Here is a 7,763-nt window from a genome sequence, read left to right as displayed (position 1 = left end):
ACTACACGTCGTCGTGTCCTACCAGAGCCTCTCGTCGTCCCACCGTTTAGCGCGTCGTCTCCGTGCCTCCTCACTGCAGGTCCGTCCTCCTTCTTGACTTCTTGAAGGTTGGAGTCGGTCTCTTGGCCGTCGTCTTCTCCCAGCAACGGCTGTCGCCTACGTCTCAGCTACAGTCGTTCGGTTTCCCCAAATAGTCCTCTCTTCCTCAGCTACCCAGTGGCTCTGTCAGCCACTACGCTGTCACGAACTGGTGAATTGCCACCGACGTCAACATACGTCACTGCACGGCTTCACTGCTACTGGCACAGTACCTGACTGGAGCACTTGTTGCTCAAATAACCGTCAATTCCCTCTTCTGGTTCAACACATGAACTGGGGAAGACTTCTCAGAGTACTGGCGGAATTCCGGTGACGCATAAATCCACGGGAGCTGGAATAACTGTCCGACTGACAGGACCACTCGTCGCACGCCCAACCTCTATGACGTGTCGTGTCTGACTGCTGGCGCGCTGGCCGGACCCCCTTCCTTCGTGACGTCACTTTACTATGGGAGGTTTTCATTGGCTCCCGGTGCCACACTGCTGTCGGTGACCAATCCGGTGCCACTGACGTCACACGGTTTTGGCGGGAGATCAGAGAGGTAAGCGCCATCTTGGCTCCCTAAAGGGCCTAAACCACAGGCCAAAATATTACTATTTCACAAATTTCTCGGCTCTCCGAGAACACTTCACTCTCTCCCATATATCAAATTGTAGCCTGCAACGTAGAGAACGCTTGGGAAAAGTAGACATGACTCTTACTGCAGGCGTGGGAGAATTATAAGGGGGGGAACTCCGTCACATACCCCTCCCCTTAAAATAAGAGTCATGTCTGTTTAGTGTATGCGGGATAGGGCATCCGCTACTACGTTGTCCTTCCCCTTGATAAGAACATAAGAACATAAGAACAAAGGTAACTGCAGAAGGCCTATTGGCCCATACGAGGCAGCTCCTATTATATAACCACCCAATCCCACTCACACACCTGCCCAACCCGTGCCCGAAACAATCGAGGGACCCCACCTCCACAACGCCACGCGGCAACTGGCTCCACAAATCAACAACCCTGCCACCGAACCAGCATCCACCCAAGTCCCTCCCAAATCCAAACTCATCCAACCTACATCCACCGTTTCGTGTTCTGTCCCGTGTTGATACTTCCAACACCCCACCAATATCCCCCCGGCTACGCCCATTCATCCACTTGCAAACCCCCATCATGCCACCCCCAACCCCCCGCCCCTCCAGCGAACGCAACCCAAGCTTTGTTAATCTTTCTTCATATGAAAGATATCTAATTTGGGGAATCAACCCAGCCATCCCACGCTGGACACGCCCAAGTGAACCCACATCCACTCCACAATACGGCGACCAAAACCGAACTGCACAATCCAAATGGATTGTGTTTGATTTCCAGCCGGTATTCTTGCAGTAACAACGCCCACCTAGTTAGACGTTGGTAGGAATTCTTCATCTTGTATAAAAATGTGAGAGGGTTGTGATCGGTGAATACTAGGACAGGTCTCGCCCCTCCTCCCACGTACACATCAAAGTGCTTCAGGGCCATAACTAGCGCCAATGCCTCCTTCTCAACGGTGCTGTAGGCCCGCTGGTATTTTACGAACTTCTTCGAGTAGAAGGCTACTGGCCTATGTACTTCACTTCGTTCTTGAGCCAACATGGCCCCTATTCCAACGTCGCTGGCGTCCACGTACAGAATAAAACCGGCTGAAAAATCTGGAGATATCAATACTGGGGCCTCCGTCAACAATTTCTTGGTCTTTTCAAAAGACTCTTGGCAGGCCCCTCCCCATCTCCATCTTACATTCTTGGAGAGTAGCTCGGTTAGGGGATGCGCTACCGTGGAGAAATTCCGGCAGAACCCACGATAGTACCCTATCATTCCTAGGTACCTGAGCAACTCCTTGCGCGTCTTGGGCAGGGGGTATTCCTTTATGGCTGCAACTTTGTTATCAACTGGAGTGACTTCACCTTGGCCGATGACAAAACCGAGGTACTCTAAGTGAGCTTTCCCGAACTCACTCTTGGCCAAATTTACAGTCAGGTTAGCCTCCTCTAACCTTCTGAATAATTCCCCAAGTCTCTCCAGATGCGTCCCCCAATCGTCGGCGTACACGACGATGTCATCGATGTAAACCGTGCATCCTGCTGCACCCCTTAACAGCTCGTTCATCATTCGCTGGAAGCAGCTGCCGCTATTTTTCATGCCGAAGGGCAACACCTTGTACTGGTACAGCCCATCAGGAGTCGCGAAAGCTGATATCTTCCTGGCCTCAGGAGTCATGGAGATCTGGTAGTACCCCTTGAGAAGATCGACCTTGGATACATACCGTGCACTGCCCACCTGGTCAATGCAGTCACTCACTCTTGGCATGGGGTGAGAATCCGCCACCGTGATGGAGTTCACCCTCCTGTAATCTGTACAAAAGCGGTATGTTCCGTCGCTTTTCCTCACCAACAGGCACGGGGAACTCCACTCACTTTTGCTGGGCTCCGCAAGGTCGTTCTCAAGGAGGTACTCCACCTCCTTTCTCATCAGCTCTCGCTTCTCTGGGCTCACCCTGTACGCGCTCTGTTTGACGGGCCTGGCGTCCCTCACCTCCACCTCGTGCGTCACACTCCGGTGTCGTCGGGGCACGTCGGTGAAGAGGGAGGCATTCTTTCTCAGTAGGTCCGTCAGGTCCGCTCTCTGTTGCCCTTCCAGATGCGACAGCTTGTCCTTGATGTTTGCCAGACTCTCAGTGTTGGTGAGACGGGTGCCATCCGCCCTGGACCACTTTCCTTCCTCCTCCGGGAGTTCTTGGTCCACCTGTACGCATAGAACTGTCCTCTGCTGGGGTTCCCGGGTCATCGTTCCTTCCTGCCTGGCGGTTCCTCCTTCCACAGTGAAGAAGGGCTTCAGGCGGTCCACGTGACACACCTGTTTCTTTCGGGATCTGTCCGACTTCCCAATTTCGTACGACACCGGACCCAACCGTCGCAGCACTTGGTATGGTCCCTCGAACCGTGACTCGGTCACCCTACCTTTGCCTGGAAGCAAGACCATTACTTGGGACCCGACCTGGAAATCCCTCTGCGTAGCTCTCTTGTCGTACCACTCCGACATCTTACGCTGCGCCTCCTTCAGGTGCTTCCCAGCCAGTTCCTTCGCTAGAGTGAGACGTTCTTTAAACTTCTGGACATATTCGTTCACCGTTCCCACGGTCACTGCCGGTGTCCATTGATCCCTTAGCATGGACAGGGGACTTCTCACCTCGTGTCCATACACTAGCTGGAATGGTGAGAATCCTAGTGATTCTACCACCGCGTTGCGTATGGCAAATAACGCGGGGTATATAGCCTCATCCCACTCAGCCCCCTGTTCTGCGCAGAACACTCTCAGCACAGTCTTCAATGTGGAGTGGAATCTTTCGATCGCCCCCTGCGACTGCGGTCGGTAGGGCGACGATCGAATCTGAGTCACTCCCCATCCTGCCATCGTCTGTCGGAACCACTTCGACTGAAAAATGCTTGCGCAGTCTGTCTGGATCTCTTTGGGCATCCCTACCCACGAGAAAAATCGCTGCAGTTGGCTGGCTACTCCTTGCGATGTTAAACGTCGCATCGGGACGGCTTCCGGAAACCTGGTGGATGTGCACATTATTGTCATTAGGTAGGTGTTCCCTTTCTTCGTCCTTGGCAAAGGACCTACTCCATCAACTAGCAGACGCTCGAAAGCAGGCCCAAACGCTGGAACAGGGATCAATGGGGCCTTCGGTATCGCGGACTGGCTCTTCCCTGCCCTCTGGCATGGTAAGCACGTCTTACAATAGCGCCTCACCTCGGCGCCCATACCTGGCCAGTAAAAGTAATCCCTGATCCTTCGCAGCGTCTTCGTCACTCCCAGGTGACCTGCAGAGTCCACGGAGTGCGCTAGGTCCAACACGGCCGCTCGGCACTGGGCCGGCAACACTACCTGGTGCCTCGTGCTTAGGGACTCTTCCCCGGCCTCCACCCTCACAGGTCTCCACTGCCTCATCAGCATGCCGTCTTGAAGGTACAAATGAATAGCCTTTTCAGGACCAACACGTCCTCCTTGGGCCTCACTAATCAAATCGGGGAACTCCTCCTGCTGCAACTGTTCAAGACGAGCGCGGTCTACCCCTAGAGAACTGGTGAGGGTCACCTGCAACTCACCACTTGGGCTGTCTCCGCCCTCCGCTCGTTCTCCGGGTTCTACGAAAAGGCGATCTATTCCCGGGCCGTCAGTTGTCTCCTCAGCCCCATCAGATCCACAACCTCCTTGTTCTTCGCGTCGTCTTGGTATCACCGCACAAACTGGGAACGCCACCGGTGCGATTCCCTTCTCGCCCCCACAGGCGTTCCACTCTCCGCCCGTCTCCTTGTATTGTTCTAGGCATTCTTCGCCTTTCACAAGATTCGGAAGGACATATCCTCCACACGCGTCATTCCCCAAGATGACCTGCGCCTCCATCTTGGGCATTGATGTACAGACTCCCACCACTAGGGTCTGGCAGCCATAGTCGGAATTTAAAATCACCTGGTGTAGGGGCATCCTCACTGGGCCTCCCACAGTGGTCACACTTGCCACCCCCACACTGGTACTTTCGTAACCTTCGGGGAACAGGGTTTCACTTACCAGGGTAAAGTCAGCCCCGGTGTCTCTTAAGATCTTCACGGGGATGGGGTCTGCGTCCCCCATCCTTACGGTTCCTTGACACACGAATGGGTGAACTTTCTTCTCCCCACTCAGCACGGGTTCATCCCGCACTCTCTCGGCCCTCTGGTCCTCGAACATCACTAAAACAATGTGTCCCCGCTGCTTAGGGCGTCTGCATTCCCGTGCGACGTGTCCGGGTATTCCGCAATTGTAGCAGCGGCCCCTCGGCGGAGACCATCCGCCACCGCTCGCCTTAGCACTGCCTCCTGAGGCCGTCGCACCCTGCGTCTTTCCTGCACCGCTTGTTGATTCCTTGGTCGCAACGACAGCTCCCGAGCTCTCCGCTTGGTTCTTCTTGATTGGTTCTACAATACCTTTTGATCCTCGGGTGTTCCAACTTGAGAGGTGGGATTTGGGAGAACTCGCTCCTGTCCTCCATCCATCCGTCCTTCTATAACTCCGATCGTTTCCGACGTATGCGGGTGGTCGGTTCTGTCCCTCTCGGCGTGGGCGTAGGGCTTCTTCTAACATGTCGGCCCGGTCGGCTGCGGCCCTTTCTTCGGCCGACCCCGCTTCTTCAGAGTCCATCCACTTAAGGAACTTTCTTTCCATGTCCCTCGCCGTCTCCGCATACGATTTTCCTGGCAACCGGGTACATTCTCTAAACCTCTTCCGGTAACACTCTGGCGTGAGTTTAAAGGAACGGAGCACAGCTCGTTTTACCGCATCGTAGTTCGTGCATTCTTGGAAGTCGAGCATAGTGAAGGCTTCACGAGCTTCACCTGTGAGCCTCCCTTGGACCAACTCCGCCCACTCCGCCCTCGGCCACCTCTTCATAGCAGCAACTCTCTCAAAGTGATCAAAGAAACTTTCGGCTTCACTAGGCACAAAGACCGGCATGTCTCGTTCCCTCACTCGTCGGTCTTCCTGTGGCGGGGCAGGGGCACCTAGTCCCAGTTCAGCTCGCTTCAGCTCCACCTCCTTGTTGGCTTCTATTTCCTGTTGTCTCAGCCCTCGCTCGTGTTCTTCCCTGCGTAGTTGTGCTTCTCGCTCGTGTTCTTCCCTGCGTAGCTGTGCTTCTCGCTCTTGTTCTTCCCGGCGCCGCTGTGCTTCTCGTTCCTCACGCTGCATCTGTGCTTCTCGCTCCTCACGCTTCATCTGTGCTTCTCGCTCTTGTTCTTCTTTGCGCTGCTGTGCTTCTTCTCTCCTCAGCTGCGCTTCTGCTTCTCGCTCTTCTTTACGCTGCTGCGCTTCTCGCTCTTCCTTGCGCTGCTGCGCTTCTAGCTGCAGCTTCATTATTTCCAGCTTAATGCTGTGCCTGCTGCCGCTGGATCCCCTGCTGCTTCCACCAATACTCAAGTGTTCACCCTCACTGGCAGGTGTTTGGGGCCGTTCCTCCCCCAAAGCTTCGTCTCGAGCCTTTAGCTGAGCCATTATCTCTAGTCTTCTTTCACCAACTCGGGCAGATTTCAGCTTTATTCCAAAATGATACGCTATAGCCTGTAACTGTGCCTTGGTACACTCTTCCAGCACTTGTTCGTCTCTAGAGTCAATAAACCTCGCTACTTTATCATCCTCCATCTTGTGCTATGAGTGTTAACCTGCACCTGATCTCTAACACCACTGCCAAGTACCACTGCAACCTTTACTCCGATCTAAATCCTGGCGAGGTCGCCAATGTTGGGGTTTCACCTCTCTATTATTCTCTACCCTTACTCTGGGGTGAGCAATAGTTATGCTCAAGGTAACTCACCGTAGCCCTGCGGGTCTTCCCTCGATCCTCACGGCGCCACTGCACGCCAGGAGAGTCTCCCAGTCAATCTTAACGGCCTCTAATTAAGAAAGAGTGAGAACACGACTCGTGCATATCGACTGTCGTGTGCCCTCCCCAACAATAGGGCTCTACGGTTATTCACAAGATCGCCAACTGGTGTTTAAGGTGGCCAGTGACACCATCAGTGGACTGGTGTATTCAGTGGTAGCCTTGGCAAGGTCACACTCAAAGATCAGGAATCAGGCAGGTACTTATTGTTATCACTCTATGCTTACAGGTATAGTATAGCCACAAGATCAATGGAGGGGATGATAAAAACACAAAGAGAGTTTTGAATTTTACTTAAAATGTATGAAAGATGTCACAAAGCCAAACAACAACAAATAAATCAGCAAATCCTGACGCGGCCGGAAGTTCCCACGAATAGTCCGCGATCATTTGGTGGCAACACCTCCCCCTCCTCATCAAGTGTCAAGAACAGCTGATCGCAATGGACTCTCCGCGCGAAATTTGCTTGTTTGCTAGATTCACGCGCGCGGTTTCTTTAAATTCTCCAATATTACTAGAAACTCGCACACTCGATATTGGCACAAATAAACCGAATTACTTAGTTACACTGTACTCAGGCTCAAACAGTCTTTTCTACAATCAATTCTACAATGATTCACTGTAATGGTCTTACACTGTTATTTATTCAACAATATATTATGAAATATTAACACGGGAGTTTTCAGTACTTTCTCTCGTGGGCGATAACGCAATAATTCACTGTACTCACAAATGATTATTCACTGAATGAACATAGACATATATATGGTATATAAATCAATCATCAATACATGGAAAATAAATAGTTTCTGGGCACATAGCCTAACCTCCGAATACTGGCATAATATTATATATAATTTACCACTATATGTTCATATCAAAAAATCTATAGAAAGATATACACACCACAGTAAATTTATCACTGGTTCCTGGTGCCTGTACACACCAATAATCAACATGAATATTACAAGTACTCTTGATAGTACTGTCTAGCACACTGGTGCTTTACCGTGACATAGGTGAGACTTGCTCACGACATATAAAATCTTCGGGCTAGATAATATAGCCAAATAATATAGCTAACTAAAGGGGAATGGGGAGGGAACTAGAACCACCTACTTCACCCTATCCTCCGATGAGAATCGAGATGTAGCTCCTGGTCCTCGTGTCGGGAACGCCCCCACACTACACGTCGTCGTGTCCTACCAGAGCCTCTCGTCGT

The sequence above is a fragment of the Procambarus clarkii genome, chromosome 54 (assembly GCF_040958095.1).
Source record: "Procambarus clarkii isolate CNS0578487 chromosome 54, FALCON_Pclarkii_2.0, whole genome shotgun sequence".
In the NCBI taxonomy this organism is placed as follows: domain Eukaryota; kingdom Metazoa; phylum Arthropoda; class Malacostraca; order Decapoda; family Cambaridae; genus Procambarus; species Procambarus clarkii.
Note: the sequence above shows the minus strand (reverse complement) of the source record.